Source organism: Panthera tigris, chromosome A2, assembly GCF_018350195.1.
Source record: "Panthera tigris isolate Pti1 chromosome A2, P.tigris_Pti1_mat1.1, whole genome shotgun sequence".
Classification (NCBI taxonomy): Eukaryota; Metazoa; Chordata; class Mammalia; order Carnivora; family Felidae; genus Panthera; species Panthera tigris.
In genome coordinates this window covers 104,344,680-104,366,000 of record NC_056661.1, presented here as the reverse complement: position 1 = coordinate 104,366,000, position 21,321 = coordinate 104,344,680, and the positions used below count along the sequence as shown (strand labels likewise).

Genomic DNA, 21,321 nt, shown 5'->3' with positions numbered 1-21,321 from the left:
CCTTTTGTAAGCTGCATGAACAAAACACAGCACACAGCCTACTCTGGAAAGGTTAAAGATAAGATCAAAGCAACCGTGCAAAAAAAAAAAAACTAAAGAAGAGCAAAAGCAGGGGGCACCTGGCCGCACAAGGTGTGGGAACCTGGAATCAACCCTAGGCAGGAGACTGGGTCCGGATAGGTGGTGACACAACACCGCCATTATCCAACCCTGAGCGCCCCCTGGGTCGCTGGGCTGGGCTGGCTCCCCTGCGGCCTCCCCTGTTCTACCTCTTTCCTCCCGCTTGACTCTTCCCAGGACGCCTCCGCTGGGCTCTACTCCGAAAAAGGGACCGAGGGCCTGCGCGTTCAGATTACTCACCGGCACGCAGAGCGCTGCGCAGTCCCGAGCTGCTCCGGCGCGCACTGGCCAGGGGATAGGGTCACGGGGTCTGCAGTCCCGATCGCTGGGGCTGGGACTACTGGCCTACAAGCAGCAGCCGCGGATTCGGAGCGGGGGAGGGGCAGCAGAACGACGGCTTTGGCTGAGGCCTGGCGCTGCTGCAACCTGCGTCCGCGCCTGCGCAGAGCTCTCTCCTAGGAGGTGTGTGACCCAGCAGTGCGCACGACGCATGCGTTTTTCCTCCGCCCTGCTAACGTCCGGAAGGGCAACTATGATTGTGCACCCTCCAGGTTATGTTACCTTGGTCTCTCTCAAGTCTTGAAGGTAAAAATTGGCCGCTCTCGCCCTGGAAAATTTAAAAATAATAGTACTTCCTTTTTCTTTCTTTCCTTTTTTTTCTTTTTTTTCCTGTCAGGCCTTTTCCTTTCGCAAAGGGGGGAAAAAAACATACACTATCTACTTCAAACCCTCAGCTAAGAAGCTTTCTATCCACGCCTTGCGAGTCGTCCCTGATTGACACTCGGCGACGCTGGGAGTAGGATAAACTGGTTGGTAGACACGCGTCTGACAGCCGAAAAATCACATCATTTAAAATTTAGAAACTAACCCAGTAGAAGGAAACCAAGCTTGGCAGGAGCCCTAGTTTTGCTTGTTTTGGTTTTGCTTGTGTGTTTTGTTTGTTTTGGTTTTGCTTGTGTTTTGCACATGGTTCACCGCCCTCCACTCCCCCTCCTGCCCCCTCCTCCTTAAGTCCGTGGTTACAGCAGGGTAAGATCCCAGCCCAAGTCCCTGTGCTTCAACTTATCGCTGTGGTTTTGGGGCTACTGTCCCCAACGTCTCAAAGGCTAGGTTATCTCCTTTGGAAGATGAGAATAAAATACAATTGCAGACTAGACTCGCTGCCTTCAGAGAATTTAACGTTTAATGAATGTTACCTATTGTTACAATCACGGTCACAGCATACATAGTAACCAAGAAAGGAAGTGACAGTGTTTTATTTCTCTTCTGATGGGATCAGTGTGTTTAACTGGTGGAATACTAAGATGTAAAAATAAATATAAGTCAAAATAATATGCAACTTAAGATTTAAAGTTATTACATACACATGTGAGCCAATAAGCCTTCTCACCCAATATTGGGGAAAATGTAGTTTCATAACTTTCTGACAGGCATTTTAGCAATACATATCAAGAGAATTAAACATTTGGGGACACCTGGGTGGCTCAGTCGGAGGAGCCTGTTGACTCTTTAGCTCCAGGTGGTGAGGTGGTGAGTTCCAGCACCTTGCTGGGTGTAGGGATTACTAAAAAAACAAAAAACAAAAAAAAGACTTTTTAAAAAAGAGTATTAAAACTTTTAATTTTCACATTCTTTCGCCCAGCAAGCCCACCCTTTGGAATTTATCCTAAAGCTAATGAGAACTCTCAAAAGATTTCTGTACAAACTGTGTTCATTTAACTTAAATGCCGAATAATGGGGCATTGATTAAATCATTCAGCCTCTCTTGTTTAGCCAAATCTTTCTCAAAGGTGGAGGAAGGGGGAGGGGCTGGCATCTTCCACTAACATTGTTTGACTTTTCAAAGTAAGTAGCTTGACTACACAAATCAGAATCTTGGAGACCCCCTCTTCTAGTGGCAAACAGAGATACACAACAGTATTTTGTATACATTTTCAAAGGGTTCACAGATTTTCATGAAGTCCGTCCATTAAGACCACTGGAAAAACCCTGGTTGTAAAATGACAAAGTATTAATGTGGCAAGAAAATGGGTTATAAAACCCATTTAGATAAAAATGGTTGTATGTAGACCTAAATCAGTACAATAACGGTGTTACATTTTCTCGTTCGCAAAAGTTGTTTTAGGAAATTATAATTATGAATTAGAGATAGAGGATTCAATCATGGTATATTAATACTAGGTGACCCACATTTCAGAAAACTCTGAATAGATTCCTCCTCTTTTCACAACTTTTTAAAAATTTCCTCAATTAAAAAAGTATCATCATTATTTAAATTGGGTTTAACATTTAAAGGAATGAGTTTTCATTTTTATTTATGAAATGGGACACCCATGATTCTGGCTACAGGGGTTCTTCAGAGTTCTTCAGTGGCACCTAAGGTGATGAATTGTGGAAAGATGTCCAAATAGATTCAGTGTTTTATGGGTCATCATTTTAAAAAATACAAATGCCCTAACCATATAAGTAATCCTTTAATATAATGCAATAAATTTGAGGTAAGAATGAATAAAAAAATCAAATTAATTAAAAATTTAAAGTGTAAGTCTTAAGGGAGCTTCTATAGTAAGAGAGCTTATTATTTCCACATCTAGTATCCTTTGACTCAAAATGTTTTAAAAGATCTAGTTAGAGGGGTGCCTCGGTGGTTCACTTGGTTGAGCATCTGACTCTTGATTTTGCCTCAGGTCAAGATCCCAAGTTCGTAGGATCGAGCCCCAGGTGGGGCTCTGCACTGAGCCTGGAGCTTGACTAGTATTGGGCTCGACTAGGATTGTCTCTCTCTCTCCTCTTGCTCCCTTACCACTTTGCATGTGTGTTCTCTCTCTCTCTCTCAAATAAAAATAATAATTAAAAACCGAGTTAGAGCCCATAAATAAATTTATATTTTTTCATTACATATGAAATCTGAAATAGGAACTGGAAGTAGGTGAGAAACTGAAAATTGAGTAGCAATTCTGCATACATAATTACCCAGTGTAACTCTCTAGTTCTCCAGTCTTCCTGAATCACCCTTTCTAGCAATATGCAAATGAAATAACCTGAACCTTCTGTAAGTAGAAAGAGGTAGGGGTCCTCAGAAAAGGAAGTCATTTTTAGGCCCCCAGCTATTTTCCATGATCTTACTGGCTCTCCTTGCCCTAACATACTTGCGGAACTCCCTAGAAGGTGTCAGAATTACAAATAAAAGCAGAAACCTCAGTAGTTAATGATTTTAAGGAAATCTTAATGATTTAAGGAAATTTTAAGGAAATGCAAAAACTAACATCTCTGAGAGGCCAGGACAGAGCCTAACTATAACAGAGACAATAAATTAGTGATAAAACTCCCAGTGCCATTTCAAAAGTGAGCCAGGCCCAGCATGCCTTACCTGAGACCAGGAGCTCCAGACATCATCTAGTTTATAACTGCTCTGTGAGCATGCCCATTAGCTCCTTCTCCTTGTCCGACAGTTACCTCTGCTTCATTATGTTAAAGTCTCCACCCATGGAGGAGTACAAGCTTTATTTAGCCTAAGATGCGTGTATCGGCATGTTTTCTAAGTGTGCCTGTGCAGTGTTATACGCACCTTTCCTTGTGATGTCAAAGCTCCCATTTCTGAATAGTCATCCTAACCCTAAATAAAAGAAACCCACTTAATGCCACTCAGGGAATCATGGCTTTGGAAGTTAGTCACAGTGATCTACTGTCCTTGCTGTAAACAAAGTTTCCTTTGTGTGACAACTTCATCTGGTGTTGTCTCCACCTGTGAGGCACCGAAGAAAGGACTCTAGTTACTTACATTACACTTCCTCAATGGAGTGCATTCCCCGGTTTTTCTAAATATTTCTGAGAAGAAGGGCTTACAGTTCTGCTGATAATTTACTGTCATTATTCGATGTGCTTAGCTCCTGGCTCAAGTCTTGGTCACTGTGTGCTGTCTCATCACTGCTTCTGGATGCTTCTTTGTTCTCTCTATATCCCTTTGCCACACGTTTAAACACAGTTCTTTTCCATCATATCACAAGTCACCATGAACAAAAAGCTGTATGTGCAACAGTTTACCAAAGACTTGTAGAAATTAAAAAGTGGTTTAAGTATAAAAAACAAAAAAAACCCAAAAACCAACGAAACAACTTAAAACAATATCAGACACTGATTTTTCACTAAAGTTCAAAGTTCATTTTCTGCCAAGAGTCATGTTGTAATGATTCCCCTTCTTCCTAAGCCCAGTCTCTTCCATCTCTCCTTCCCCAGCAGCCCACCCTCACTCTCCATTGAGCTTTTTCCCAAATGCTTTTCTATAAGTTCTGAAGCCCAGAACCCCTTCTTCTCAAGCTGCTAGAGATGAAAATGGGGAGTTTCTCTTGCACAGACCAGTTTGGGGCTACCTTTATCTCAACCTCTCTCTTATGAGACTAGACTAGAGACTTCTTTTTATAACAAAACGACCAATTAACATTTGTTCACCAACACAGCGATATCCTTCCAGTGCTTTCAGAATGCAGTGACATTGGGGCGCCTAGGTGGCTCATTAGGTTAAAAGTCTGACACTTGATTTCAGCTCAGGTCATGATCTCACAGTCTGTGAGTTTGAGCCCTACGTCCAGGCTCTGCACTGACATCTCAGAGCCTGCTTGGGATTCTCTCCCTCTCGCTCTACCTGTCGCCTGTTCACTCTTTCTCTCAAAATAAATAAACATTAAAAAAAAAAAAAAAGAATACAATGACACTGTTATCAAAATTTTAGAATTCTTTCTTCTTTTGTTCCTCTATTCAAAATAGAATGACTAGAACTTAAAAGAGCTAACTATAAATATGGAAATTCTTCCTCTGAGATGCCAATTATCAGTTCAAGCACTGGAGGAAAGTGTTTATACCAGTGCTGTCCCACAAAAATGTAATTGAGCAATAAATTTAAGACATATATGTAATTTTAGCTTTTCTAGTAGCCATGTTAGAAAAAATAAAAGGAAATTTGTAGGTTTAATTATAATAACCCAATATGCGTAAGACATTATTGTTTCATAAAAAGTAATGAGATATTTTACATTTTGTTTCATATGAAGTAAAAAATTTTGTGATTCAGTTCTGAGTAGCCACATGTCAAGTTCTCAATAGCCACATGTGGCTGGGACATATTCTTTTAGACAACACAGCTCCATACAATAATACAAAACACCCATAGAGTTCCTAGGATTTTCTGATTACATAGAGCTAAAAAGTTTTAATTTAAGAGAGAAATATCATTTACATTTACTTAAAAAAATTTTTTTAATGTTTATTTATTTTTGAGAGAGATAGAGAAGGAGCACGAGCAGGGGAGGGGCAGAGAGAGAGGGAGACACAGAATCCGAAGCAGGCTCCAGGCTCTAGGCTGTCAGCACAGAGCCCGATGCGGGGCTTGAACTCAGGAGCCGTGAGATCATGACCTGAGCCGAAGTCGGTGGCTTAACTGACTGAACCACCCAGGTTCCCCTTATTTACATTTTCATCTTAATGTGTGCTAAGATTTTTGTGCTAACCTCAAACTGTCCTTTAATTTTCATTGTGCTTGTTGTCTCTTCCTAAACACTGCTTCTAAAGCTCCTCCATGCCTTGACTTCTAAATTATGACAGTTTGGTACAGCTTGGTCTGTTAATCTTATTATTTGTTATATTTTCTAACATGGGATCCCTAGAAAAGATTTCTGGGAATTTTCATGAGTCACAGAAATGCGTAGGATGAGTCAGTTAGGTTTAGATTTAAGACAGAGGAGGCAAATAGAAGCTAGCACATCTGTAAGAGATATGTCAGAATGTGTGTCTTTGACATGCTAATTTCAACTTTTCAAAGTTCTTAAATATCACTGTGAAATATCGCATGTTCAGGTCTGCTGATATCCAAATTACTCTTCAGATTTCAAACACTAGTAATTAATAATGATGACCTTAAAAAATATTAGTAAAAATATTAGTAACATTATATTAGTAATATTAGTAAATTAGTAAGAAATACTAGTAATATTAGTAAATATTAGTATACAGAAGTGGGCATTGGGTATCAGTACAGGACAATGTCCATTCAAGTCAGTGTTCTACTTTCAACAGAAACAATGTGTGTTTCTGAAAGGACCTTTTTTAATCTCTAAGAAATCAATCTCAAAAATAATATCTGTCCATCTATATTGATAAAAATCTAGTAAGCTAACTAGGTAACTCAACAAAACAATGAAATATGGTAAGGCATGTGAATGATAGAAGAATGCTGTGTAAACATACGTATATACTTGTGAAACCATAACCATCATCAAAATAATGAATCTATTCACACCCACAAAAATTTCCTTGTGTTCTTTTCTTTGCAGGGGGTAGGGGGGAATGCTAGTGCCCCCCCTTTTTTTCTTTATTTTGTTTTATTTTATTATTACTGTTTTTTTTTTAAATTTACATCCAAGTTACTTAGCATATAGTGCAATAATGATTTCAGGAGTAGAATCCAGTGATTCATCCCCTACATATACTACCCAGTGCTCATCCCAACAAGTGTCCCCTTAATGCCCCTCACACATTTAGCCCATCCCCCCACCCATAACCCCCCCCCCCGCACCAGCAACCCTCAGTTTGTTCTCTGTATTTAACAGTCTCTTATGTCCCCCTCCCTGTTTTTATGTTATTTTTGCTTCCCTTCCCTTATGTTCATCTGTTTTGTGTCTTAAATTCCACATATGAGTTGAAGTCATATGATATTTGTCTTTCTCTGATTAATTTTGCTTAGCATAATACACTCTACTTCTATCTACATTGTTGCAAAAGGCAAGATTTCATTCTTTTTGATTCTTGAGTAATAGTCCATTATATATATATTATATATACTAATATATATATAATATATATAATATATATAAAATATATATGTGTATATATGTATATATATTATATATATAAAATATATATAATATATATAATATATATAAAATATATATGTGTATATATGTATATATATTATATATATAAAATATATATTATATATATTTTATATATATAATATATATATTAAGGGTTTTAAGGGTTACTGATGAACATGTTTTCACGTGCTTATTTGCCATCTTTTTAACATTTTTGGTGAAGTGTTCAAAATTTTGTCCATTTTTTATTGTTGTTATTTTCTTTTCTTTTTATGGTTGTGAGAGTTTTTAATTCTGAATAAGGCTGGACTCTATCAGACATGATGTGCAAAAATTTTACCCCAGTTTGTGGTGGTGCTTTCATTCTCTTAACTATCTCTGAAAGAGCAGAAGTTCTTAATTTTGATTGCATCACATTCATTAATATGACTTAGAGCCTAGTAGGGAAGAGAGTTAAGTAAATCAACAATTACAACATAATGTGATAAGTACTATGATAAGAATTTGCACAGCAGGTATAGAGAATGGCATTTGGTTCTGACTTAGGGATTAATAAAGACTTCCTAAAGGAGGAGATATTTGTGAAGGAGTTAGCTGAATAAGGCTGGAAATGGAGTTACCAGTAAGAAAAGAAGGTGTGCACAAGCCTGGAGCTATAAAAGAGTATGATATATTTAACTATAAACATCTGTATGACTAGAACATGGTCTACATATGAGGACAAAAATGCAAAATGAAATTAGGCTAAAACTGAGAAAACAAATTAGTCATGAAGGATCCTGTGCGTTAAGGAGTTATGACTTAATGCTAATCATTATGGCCATATATGCATTTTGGAAAGATTATTCTGGAATTGTTACCGAAAATGAATGAGGAGTGGGTAGATGGGATGTGGAGGCTGACCAGATAAGAAATATGAGAAGGATCCAGAACAAAGTTAATGATGCCTGGGGAACAGAGAAGATGAATAGGTAGGGATAATTGGGAAATAGAATCAACAGGATGTGGTTAGTACTGAGTATTTCCTGAAAGACTGTGGGAGGAGTTAAATATAGAATTTGGAGAAAGAAATTTTTAAACCTAAACAAAATCAATGATGTAGCTGAGGAATAGAGCTACATAATTTGAAATTTCATGAACTTGTTTAATATATTTTATTTCCTGACAAACTGTTGAAATGAGATCAATGAGATGGCTGATAGACCAAGATGGCCATTAGATTTGTAATAGCTACTGGGAGTCAAGAATTAGTTGAAGCCCACCATAGTAAAAATATATATACATATGTTTTCAAAACTGAAGATTATTAGAGACTCTATAAAGATCATATAGAGATACTATAGAGAATAATATATTCTTATAGTATTATAGTATGTTAATTACTATCGCCTATGTTTATATTTTGAGGTTATGTGTTAAATAATCAGAACAGCAATCCAGGTGAGACAACAAATCCAGTATGTTATTTGAAAGACACTGGGACTATGCAAGTTGGAGTTCTTGTACTTAAAGGGAAGGAGTAATGACAAAAATAATTTTTCTTCTTCAGTGGCCATAGATATAGATGAAGTCAGAGCATGATAACAAGTTTTATGTGCTCAGTTAGATAACTAGTCAAGTTCAAAAGGTGAGTCCAGCTGAGAAGCAGTGTTTTCAGATTTTAGGGTTAGATAAGATGGTTAGTATTAAAGAAACAAAAAGTTTCAGGAAGAAGCAATCCTTAAAATAGAATAAGAAACCCTGAACAAAAAGCCAACATAATACAAGTTCAGCCAACAAAAAATGAGTAATACATTTTTGGCAGGTACTAATCCAATAATTGAGGTTAATGATAACCAAAAGCCTTAAGGTAAGTTCTACTTATATGTATATATATATGTCTGCACAAAGGTCAGACTTGTTTTCAAAGTACAGGGAAACCCAAGTATGCACAGGAAGAAAAGAAGGAAGACATGACTGGTATGAGAAACTCAGGGAATAAGAAACAAGGCCAGATATGAGTCACAAGGGATCAAGTAGCTTTTTATGACATGAATGCAAGGGAGAACAATCAGCAAAATTAAGTGGTTAGGGGAGAAAAGAAGAAGTATTTTCAGTTTTTTAGTAGGAGTTATCACCACTTTGGCAAAGTGGAGAACTGGTTCCAGAAACCCTTGAGGAGATGTTCTGAAAGGATTATAATATAGGAAAAATACAGAGCCCAATCAGAAATTTTGAAGTGATAAGAGACTTTTGCTCCAGTTCACAAGCACAAGCAAGAAAGGATTTTAAAAATTGGCGGGGGGTGGGGGGTGGGTGGGGGGTGGTGAACTTATCAGACCTGAGGACACAAACTTTAATGAATTTAAGTCCAAAAGGTAATGAGAATTTCCTAACAGAGGAGAGAATCACAGCTGCTTTCATTTTTTACAGAACAGTTTATGGTGCATACATTGCCTTTATACTACATAAATGCACCATAAACAGACATAAAGAGAGACCAGCCAATGTTTAATGGTTGTGTGTGGGTTGGAATGATAGATGACAATCTCATGGAGCTCCAGTCAGAGTAAGTGTGCATCCACCCTTTAACTCTATTCCAAGGGTCTTAACTGAGTGCTCAGAAGTAGTATGTGAAAGGCAGGAATGAAGCAGGATTGCTGGGAGCAGTCCCTTTGAGGATTCCAAGCTTCATTAAATTGTACTGCAGCAGCCCTTGGAAGGCTGGGGCAAGGCAATGGGATGGAGAGGGTTACACTCAGGCACAGTAAGACAGGCAAGACTGAGGAATAAAGACAACCCTCAGACATGCTGGAAGCTGGGCTTTTGAGCTAAAAGAGTAGCACTCTAGTGGATGAGCTATCAGGTACAAGTAATCTCTAGAGTTTTTCCAGTGCTGAGAACCTAAGCATGTTTTAAGCAACTAAACACTGTAATTAAAGCTTCAAAAGAATCCAGACTTAGCAAATCTAAAGTATTAATACACTCAAACTTCCAAACAAAGAAGTCCAATAGAAAAACTGGCAAGATATTTTTTAGGGCAAATATTATTTAGCCTTCTCTCTCTCTGTCTCTCTGTCTCTCTCTTTTTTATATCTAGCATTTAATAAAACTTATGAGATGTGTGAAGGCAAAAGAAAATGTGAGCTTGGTCAAGAGTGAACTGTTAATAGAGGTAAACACAAAAATGGCTCATTTGTTGAAATTATCTGAAAGGGACTTTAAAATCACTATTATAAATACGTTGCAGGGTCTGTGGAGAAAGTGGATAACATGGGAACTGTTAAAAAATTGAAATACTAGAAAAATTAATAAAATATCAGTCATAAAAAAATCTTCATAGTATTACCAGCTAACTGGAAGTAGCAGAGAAAAAACTCTATAAATTTAAGACAGATTAATAGAGATTATACAAACCAAATATAAAGAGCAGAAAAAAGGACAAATGGAAGAAAATATCTGATATCTCCAGGACAGTATCAAATGACCTACCACACTATATGTGGAATACTTGGAATACAAGGAGATGTTCTGATCACCAGAACATTTCTAGCAGAAATTTTAGAAGTTCTTTAGGCTAATGTGAAATAATACCAGGTAGAAGTCCTGCTATATGAATAAACATATAGCAGTAATTTTTATTATCTTTATTTTATGTATTTTATCCATTATATCTATCTATAGCTGTATATCTTGAGTAAATATAGTTATGATTTAGTTTGGGTTTATAACATACATAGAAGTAAAATATATGCCAAAAAGGGCTCAAAATGTAGAAAGAAATGTAAATAGAATTATAGTATTGCAGTGTTCTTATATTTTTCTTTATTATTTGAAGGTAAACTAAGATTTGAAGATAGATAAAGTAAAAAATGTAGGGGAGAATATACTATGAAAACAGTAAGCATAAGAAAGAATGTACCACCATAGTAATATAAGAAAAATAAAACTTCAAGAAAAAGAGTATTACCAGAGATACAGGGGAAAATTCATGTGGTAAAAGTCATTGTTTAAGAAGATATAACAGTTCTCAACATGTATGCAGCTACTAACAGAGTCTTAAAGCCACAAAACAATAATTGGCACAATTAAATGGAGAAATAGACAAAACTATAATAAATAATTGATCAAATAGACAGAAAAATCAACAAAAGTATAGAAAATTTGAATAACACTGTGTACAAACTTGATCCACTGAAGTTAATACAATATGAAATCCATCAATTAAAAGCACAAATTCCTGTCAACTGCACAAAGAACGCTCAGCAAGATAAACCAATTATTTGCTAGCATATAAAAAAAGTCTCAATAAATTTCAAAAAAATCAGAAACATATAATACTTGTTTTGTGACCACAGATTAGAAATCAGTAACATAAAGATATCTGGAAAATGGCAAAATACTTAGAAATTAAGTAATTCTTTTCTGAATAATCCATGAATCAAAGAAGAAATCACATGGGGAAAAGTGAGAAATATTTTAAACTCTATAATGAGAACATAATATATCAAAATTTATAGAATGCATCCAAAACTGGTGTAAAATGGAAATTTATCACATTAATTGCCTATATTAGGAAAGAAGAGAGGTGCCTGGGTGGCTCAGTTAGTTAAGTGTCAGACTCTTGATTTCAGCTCAGGTCATGATCTCACAGTTCATGGGTTCAAGCCCTGTGCCAGACTCTGTACTGACAGTGTGGAGCCTGCTTGGGATTTTCTGTCTCTTTCTCTCTCTGCCCCTCCCTCTGTCTCTCCCTTTTTAAAATATAAACTTAAAAAAAAAGTTGAAGGAAGGCACAGCTTCTACATTAGAAAACAAAAGAGAAGATAAAATTAAACCCAACTTAAGAAGAAGAAATGAAATATTACATGTAAAAGTAGAAATTAGTGAACTAAAAGATAAACTGAGAAAATAAAGTCAAAGTTTATTCTTTGAAGTGATTAATAAATTTGATAAAACCCTAACAAAAAAAATGAAGAAATTATAAATTACCAATATCATTAAAAAAATAGGGGATATCATTACATATCTTACAAACATTAAAGACACAATAAAGGGATATTATGAATAACTTCATGCCCATGTTTCTCAGGTGGGGACAGTTTTGCCCAGAGGGGATATTTCACAGTATCTGGAAATAATTTGGTTGTCACAACCGAAGGGAAGAGGTGCTACTGGAATCTTATGGATATAGGCCACGGATGCTGCTAAATATCCTACAAAACATAGAGCATCCTCCCATAGCAAAGCCTCAAATACCCATAATATTGAAGTTGAGAATCTCTCCATTGTGTTAGTAAATTCAGTAACTTAAATAATTGAGTGAATTTCTTAAAAAATACAGCTTACCAAATTGACACATAAAGGAATAGAAAAACTATGTAGACTCACATGTATTAAGGAAATTAAATTGTTATCAAAACCTCACAAAGAAAACTCAAATTTCAGGTGACTTTACCATTAAATTACATCAAATGTTAAATAAAAAGGAAAACTAATATTAAATAAATTTTAAAAAAACACAGGAAGGAACACTTCCCAACTCATTTTTATGAAGCAGCATAACCTTGATATAAAAACTTGGTAAATACAATACCTGAAAGGAAAGTTATAGACCCATACACCTTCTCATGATCAAAGATTCAAAATTTGTTAATATTAGCAGATTCAGGGGCTCCTGGGTGGCTCAGTCTGTTAAGCGTCCAACTCAATTTCGGCTCAAGTCATGATCTCCCGGTATGTGAGTTCGAGCCCTGCATCGGGCTCTATGCTGACAGCACAAAGCCTGGAGCCTGCTTTGGAGTCTGTGTCTCCCTCTCTTTCCATTCCTCCCCTGCTCATGTTCTGTCTCTATCTGTCTCTCAAAAATAAATAAATGTTTAAAAATATATATTAGCAGATTCAATACAGGAATACATTAATGAATAATACTAGTGGCTAACATTGAAACTCAATCTATGTAATTCACAAAATAACAATATAGAAGAAGAAATCATGTGATCATCTAAATAAATGCAGAAAAAAGTAAATTGACTAGTTTTTCAATTCTCATTGATTATAAAAATTTCATCATAGAGGATAGAATCATATATGATGATAAATTGGTAAATGACTTTGTGTCATCATTTCATCGTAATTCTTAGCCAGTGCAATAAAGCATGAAAAAGATTGAAATGCATGAAGTTTATAAACAAAATTGTAAAGAAACAGGATTTTGTATGTAAAATATTTTATGGGTCCCAGAAAAATATTCCAGAAGTAATATATTATTTTAGTTCATAGGACACAAAGTAAATATACAAAAATCAATTGTAATGATAATTTTCAAATAAAAATCTAAAAATACCATTTATAATTGCATTAAAAAAATTAAATACATAGGAATAAACCTAATAAAACTCATGCAAGATACCTATATTAAAAACTATAATCTATTTGAGAGAAATTAATGAAGACTGAAATAAACAGAGATACTATTTTCACAAATTAGAAGGTTCAGTATTAAGGTGTTCCTTTCTCTTCAAATTGGTCTATAGATTCAATTCAATATAAATCAAAATCCTCGAAGTCTTTTTTGATAAAAACAACAATTAGATTCTATAATTTATATGCAAATGGAAGAACTTAGAAGAACCAAAATAATCTTGCCAAAGAACAACAAAATTGAATGACTTGCAATTCCAGATTTCAAGCTATAAAGTTAATGTAATTAAGATAATGTATCATTGTTATTAGAATAGCCGAATAGAATCAATAGAACATAACAGAGTTCAGAAGTAGACTCATGCATTAGTTGACCCATGATCAATTAACTTCCTACAAAGTCAGCTCTATTAATAGTGAAAGGACCAGTCTTTTAATTTGGAATCACTAGATGCTTCTATAGAAAAATATAAGCCAATGTGTGGGACGCCTGGGTGGCTCGAGTCAGTTAAGCATCTGACTTTGGCTCAGGTCATGATCTCGTGGTCCGTGAGTTTGAGTCCTGGGTCGGAGCGTCAAGGCCGACAGCTAAGAGCCTGGAGCCCGTTTTGGATTCTGTGTCTCCCTCTCTCTCTGCCCCTCCCCTGCTCATGCTCTGTCTCTCAAAAATAAGTAAACATTATAACATATATATATATATATATATATATATATATATATATATATATATTATATATATGCCAATCTGAAAAGGCTTACTGTGATTCCAATTACATGACCTTCTGGAAAAGGCAAAACTACAAGAGGTAGTAGTGAAGTAGGTGTTACATGAGGTAAAAAAGATCAGTGGTTGCCAGGCTTTCAGCAGAAGCGAAAGAGGGTTGAAGAGGAAAAGCACAAGGTATTTTTTTAGGATGGTGAAACTATTTTGTATAATACTGTAATGGTGGGCACATGACACTATGGATTGTCAAAACCCATAGAACTTTACAATACAAAGAATGAGCCTAAGTGTAAGTAAATTAAAAAAAAAAAAAAAAAAAAAAAAAAAAAAAAAAAAAAAAAAGATTTACCAGGTGTGAGATCCCAGCAGTGATGTAGACAAAATCTATTATAAATATATGAAATGACTTTGCTGAAGGTATTAGGAGAAAAAGATACTGACCTAAGTAACTTCAGAAATGAATAGAGTCTTTAAGTCTAAAGGCAAAAGAAAATGTATATAGACACTGTACTATAGTTCATAAAATTGTCCCACGTTGAGCTACAGAATACGAATTCTGATACCACCATACATATATATGGGAATTGAACCAGTAAGTAATTGGATGGTAGACAGGTTTTTGTTATTGGACTGGGAAGTTACAGATATGCACGGGGAAGAGGCTACAATAATAAATGTAGTATGGGTTACATTTGTATATGCCAGTATAAACTCATATTTAGCTTAATAGGGATATGGATAATTACATACAGGAATGTTTACAGATTCTTGTATATACACATTAGTATACACACAGATTTCCTTTCTCTATCAGTTGAGAGGGTGTGGAAGCAATAACACCTCAGTACCAATGACCACACCTAGTAGCCAGAACTTAATTTCTAATATCATTCTTTAATAATAGGAGCTAGAGCTCCTGGGAGAAATGGATTATTCTAGAACTGAATCAGGAATTATACAAGATGAGCTTGGAGAAACTTGTAGTGTCAGAAAATAAGAAATTGCTTAAGGAAACAAACACACACAAGTCATAGGAACTCACAATGAGGGGGATATATCAAAGGGACACAATAGCCAAAGGAAAGAGTTTCCAATGGCCAAAGCTTTTACACTTTAAGCAACAATATAAATAAGGTGGTGGTAGATGGTAATCCAAATTATAAAATATACATCCTTGAGTTCATACATACATATATATATATATATATATATATATATATATATGTATAAAAGACTGAATAAATAAATGGGGGTAAATAGACAAATGATGTATGTAGAGAAATTTGAAATAATTTATGTAGATATTCTTCTCTCAAGGGAGTGGAGCATAACTCCCTACTCCTTAACTGTGGACTGCATATGGTGATTTCCTTCCAAAGAGCACAGTATAGAAGGGGGAAAAATAGTAACTTTGCAGTTGAGAAATCTGATCCACATACCTTAGACGGGCAATCAAGGTGATAAGTCACGCTGATACTATGTACCTTTGGTATAATGCAATGAGAATGGCACTTTACTTCTTTATAAAGTCTTTGTCCCCCAAACCTGTAACTCCACTGTATTGGTCAGGATCCTCCAGAGAAACAAAACCAACTGGATGTATCTCTCTGTCTATATGTATACTGATATCGAGATATATATAGACAGAGAGAGAGAGAGAGAGAGAGAGAGAGAGAGAGTGAAAGTTGGAAACCCAGGAAGAGCCAATGTTACAGTTCAAGTCTGAGGGCTATCTCCTGGCCAAATTTTCTCTAGCCCTGGGAAGATCAATCTTTTATTCTATTCAGGCCTTCATCTGATTGAATGAGGCGTACCTCCATTATGGAAAACAATCTGCTTTCCTCAAAGTCCACTGATTTAAGTGTAAATTTCATTCACAAATGCCCTGACAGAGATATCCAGAGTATGTTTGACCAAATGTTGATACTATGGCCTGGCAAGGTTGGCTCATAAAATTAACCATCACACTCAATCGAATCGTGAGAAAAACAAAAGATCTTAACTGAGAGACATTTTATAAAATACCTAACTAACACTCCTCAAAACTTTCATTATTAACAATGGAAGTCTGAGAAACTGTAACAAACCAAGAGGAACCTAAGGAAACATGACAACTAAATGCAGTGTTGTGTCCTGGATGAGACACTGAAACAGAAAAAGAACCTTAGGTAAAGACTCTGGAAATGAGAATAAAGTTTGGTAAATTTATCAATATTGATTCATTAATTATAAGAAATGTACCATGGGATATTGGGTGTAAGGTACACGGGAATTCTCAGTACTATTTTCTTACTAACTTAGGGCAGGAAAATATTTATTAGATGATTTGTTTATTAAATTATTTATTAAATAGATTATTTATTAAAAAGATTTATTAGGACTACAAAAGGAAATATTGATGTATTTGTTGGTCTTTGTCAAAACTAAGGATTTCTTCTTATCAAGTACACCATCAAATAAGCAAGTTAAGGATGGGGAAATACAATTATGTGACAAAAGACCTTTATTTTTACAAATCAACACTAAAAATATAAAGCATCCAATTAAAATGGGCAAAAGACATAGCAGAAACCTCGCAAAAGAATACATAGTAATGGACAATTGGAAAATGAAAAAGTAATGAATATCATTAATCATCAGGAAATGCAAATAAAAAGCATAATGATACACTGCCTGCTATCCATTTAAAGGGCTAAAAACAAAAACAAAAAATTTGACAATACCAAATGTATCAATATTGTTTTATTATTTATTACAAAGTTACCATACTAATATAAAGTATCAATATTGTAGGGTACATAGGAACTCTATTGGTGAGTATGTAGAGAAACTAAAATGCTCATAAGTTGTTAATGGGAATGTAAAAATAAATTATTTGGACTATCTGGCATTTTCTTAATAAAGTTAAACATACATCTCTCTTGTGACCCAGCTATGTACGGAAACATAAAACATACACCCACACAAAGACTTGCACATAAATATTCATAGCAGCCTATTCTTATTAAGCCAATATTTGAATTAAAACCCTCCTAACAGGGGTGCCTGGAAGGCTCAGTCGGTTGAGCACTCCTCTTGATTTTGGCTCAGGTCATGATTCCAGAGTCGTGGAATCAAACTCTGCATCAGGCTCTGTGCTGAGTGTGGAGCCTGCTTAAGATTCTCTCTCTCTCTCCCTCTCTCCCTCCCTCCCACATACACACACACCTCTTCCTCGTGCTCTCTCTCTCTCTTAAAATAATAATATAATAATAGATAATAGTAGAAAAAATTAAAACAAAGAAAAAACCCCCAACAAATATCCATCAACAGGTAAACCAAATGATACACATTTGTACATTCATATAATGGAATACTACTCAGAGAAAAGGAACAGACTACTGATACAAGCAGCATGGATGAATTTCTAGAATATTTTGTGATATAAAAAATCTACATGCAAAAAAAAGAAATGCATACATTGTAATTCATTTACATAAATTCCAAGAAAAGGTAAAACTTATTGTTTTAGAAATTGTTACAGAAATCTCAAAGTAATTGCCTGAGGTGGAGGTAGAAATGGACAGGAAATGGGATATAAAGAAACTTTCTGTTGATTATATAAATGTTCTTGTTTTGAGGGATAGTTGAAGGGTTGCATGCAATTACCCAAGCTCATTGAACTGAATACTTAGGATCTTCATCTTAAAGTATGTAAATTATACTTCAATAAAAATTTAAAATTCATGCTTAATAAAAAGTCAAAGTATTAGGTACACTTTTCCTTCTCTTCACCTCGCTTCATCTTCCAGCCTGGAGGTTCCTATTTGTCTTGTCTTTTCATTACTGAGACTCAATACATGTTATTTTTACCCTCACACAAATAAGGTCATAAATCTACTTGATAAGTTTGGTGCCCTATTTGATGTGGGTATCCTATGATTCCCATTAATGTTCAGGGTTGGACTCTAAATTCCTATTCTGTGAAGGTTTGCCTTTGTCTGGTCTGTGTTGCCCAGTCTTTTGTTTCATTTTCTTGTCTCTGTTGCCCAAATTGTTTTCTAGGATGTTGAACCCATTTGACCTTCTGTACCTGCGTGAACTTTAAAGTTCCTTCTTGTGTCTATGTATCTTTATCATTCACTGTACCATCTCCATGATGCAACACCATGGAATAGAGGAACCATATGTTGTTTTTGAAATACATGTTAACATGGCATACTATAATTTTGAAAGAAATTAATTTTGTAAAAATAAAATAATGAGGGTAGATAATAAATGGGAATTGATGCTTTGACTGTATTTGAATAGGTGCATTGTCTCCTATGCACCTGGCCTGATTTGATCATAAATAATTTGGATAAAACTTTTAAATTCAGTATGTATAGTAAATGTCATGAAAACAATTGTATATTACACATCTTAAATTCTTTTACATGTTTACTGTTAGTTGTGTTCTGATTTATTTTTAAGGTATGGTTCGACAAAGGGGCACGTGGGTGGCTCAGCCAGTTAAGCATCTGACTTGATTTCGGCTCAGGTCATGGTCTCATGGTTCGTGAATTTGAGCCCCGCACTGAGAGTGCAGAGCCTGCTTAGGATTCTCTTTCTCCCTCTCTCTCTGTCCCTCCCCTGCTCACTGGGCATGTGCTCTCTCCCTCTCTATCTCAGAATAAATAAACTTCAAAAAAAAAAAAAAAAAGATTTGGTTGGATGAAAAGACTACGATGAGTTATAAAATAGGCATGTGATACTCACAATTTTGAAACAGACAGTAGATATGGATTGAATCCTGTAAACCAAAAGGCAATGTTGATAGTGGCTTAAAGTAGTTAATATCAGATGATAATAGCAACATGCCATTTGCACTTTAATCTAGAGAAGGAGTTAGAGAATATTGTTAGATACCAGAAAAAGAAATGAGAATTGGGTCCTGCTGAGCTGGCTGATTAATTCCACACAATTGTGCCCTTTTTTTTCGTCTGGTCACATTTGTTGCAAAATTTAGCCCCTCAGTATCTGACCTTGGGCGTATGGGCTTGACTGTTGACTGGGTGGCTATTTAACAGGATACTGATGGCTTCCGCAAAAGAATCCAAGTACAAACACTGCCAGGACTCTGCAGTCCTTGTTCTCTTGCCTTTCCTGTCTTATTCTTCCTGCCACTGGTTTCGTTTCTGCTTTCTGCTTGGAATGTGCTCATCACCTTCCAATCAGTTTTATGTTTTTACTGCTTAATCATTATTTCCCAGCTAATGTTAATATACATAGTATATCATCAGTGCCTTACTTTTATTATCCTCATCATTAAGAATTAATGATCTATGTGGAAGTGCCCCCCCCAACCCCATTTGCTTGTGGATTTACTTGAGCTTGTTCCTTAATGTAATTGTCCTGATGACATTTCCAACCTATTTGCATTAAAATATTTTGGAGAGCTCATAGAATACTTGGCAGCAAGACTTTGAGTTACAAATACAAAAGTAAACAACAGGCAGAGAACATTTGAATAGGCTTTGGCACTAGCCAACTAAACCAATTGAAACAATCTGCTGTTTAAATCTAGTACCTGATGACTAATGGAAAATTAAAGAACCTCACTTGTAACCTTGACATTCTTATATGGCTTTAGTTTTGCAAGAGATCAGACATGCATATGTAATAAGTAGAACACCCAAACAAAAATAAGCTTGTTAAAAACAATCATCTGTGAGAATGTTCTTACTAGTTTCTTTGTACTCCTGGCACCAGAACTTGGCTAATTACATAGAGGTCATTGTTGCAAATATGCCTGGGAGGATTCCTTTATTAGGACTCTATGAACACTTTATATTTAGAATCACCAAACTCACTATATAGAATGAGAACTATATAAAATTTAGTATGCAATCAACTGGAAACATAATAATATGCAACAGGCAGTGGATTTCCGTATTCCTTTTTCACTAAGAAATGGCAATAAAATTTACCCTGGTGTTTGTCAGAATGTTGCCTTCTTTTCAATCAAGTCTGGATACATTTTTTTTGTGTGTGTGATTTCCTAGTATGTTAGATATTCTGCTGTGTCCCTTGATGCTTATGGTCCCTATTGGTTTATATATTTCTTTAAATTCTTACTCCAACTCTTCAAAATCTGTTTTAAGCGTTGTGTGTATTAGTTATCATTTTTATGAAGTTTGACATTTTTCATATGTTTTAAATAAAATGCTTAGTGCCAATTTTATATTTCCAGATATAGCTTAGTTTTCTTTTTGGAGAATATTCACTGTACCTATCTCTTTCTTTTATGGATATTCTGTGTTCTCCAGGTAACTGCCTAAGTGGTTTACTCATAAGTGGAGTACAGAATTCTGATTTTGAATGAAAGAATGGAGCTGAAAATTGCAGAAATATGTTAACCATGATAACTTTGTGTAATAAAAAATAACCCCTGAAGTATTTATCTTAACTATTTTATGCTGATATCAGTTAGAATACCTACAAATAATTCTAAACATATAGATTATTAAACCTCAAAATTTTTGTTCACAGTTATCTGAAAGTGGGTGGGTTAAACATAGTCTTTTAAGAAACTGAAGGATTTATTTTTAAATATTAAGACCCAGGCGCCAATAAATCATATGGCTTACAATAATTGCCTGTATACTTAATTATATGATTGATATTATATAAGATTATATTTTTCCCTTCTTGGAACAAATCATTCCAAAGTTCCACTGACCTGTTTTCCATGTTGGAACCTCACATAAACCTAGATGTGAAAAAATAATGCTTTCAGGTATACCCCAAATCAATATTTTCTCACATAATAGTAAAAATTAATTTCATTTTGACAAAACACCTCAGGAAAGAATTTTTGATCGCCATGGTGGTTGTAGATCCATGAAACTGTTCACAAGATATAGAAGTAGCCTAGACATCTCTTAGGTGTGACAAATGGGTAGACCATGTGTTGTTTCAAAGTGAAAATATAAGTAAGCCTTGTCAGGTATACAGGCTGTTTTTCAAATTACAGTGTTTGAATTCAAGATTTATTCATGTGTTTTTAAGTTATGTCAATGTTTTTCTTTTATTACAGTATTTCATTCACCTCTTAAGAGTTTTTCACAGGATGAAGTCAGAAGGTACTATCATATAAGTGCAGAAGGCAAGGATGCTAAATTCATGTTTATCAGGAAGTTTGAAAAGTAATTTTATCCCAGACCACATTGCCAGAAATATGGTAGGTAA

The 21,321-nt window shown here is 35.3% G+C and overlaps 1 protein-coding gene and 1 long non-coding RNA gene across 6 annotated transcripts in view; one reads left to right on the top strand and one right to left on the bottom strand.

Annotated features, from left to right (window-relative positions):
• TMEM106B (transmembrane protein 106B) overlaps positions 1–499 on the bottom strand; it is a 30,040-nt gene extending 29,541 nt beyond the window's left edge. The window contains exon 1 of one of the 4 annotated variants that reach the window (XM_007089101.3): positions 361–499. The gene's annotated coding sequence lies outside the window, so the exon portion shown is untranslated. Of the gene's footprint in view, positions 1–269; positions 317–360 lie in introns of those variants that run through there. The other 3 variants (XM_007089100.3, XM_007089104.3, XM_015540651.2) reach the window with 3 other exon arrangements.
• Positions 500–573: 74 nt separating this feature from the next.
• The window catches only part of LOC122233712, a 44,789-nt gene continuing 24,041 nt past the window's right edge, over positions 574–21,321 (top strand). The window contains exons 1-2 of one of the 2 annotated variants that reach the window (XR_006211388.1): positions 574–705; positions 21,170–21,313. This is a non-coding gene — a long non-coding RNA (uncharacterized LOC122233712). The remainder of the gene's footprint in view (positions 706–21,169; positions 21,314–21,321) is intronic. The other variant, XR_006211385.1, reaches the window with a different exon arrangement.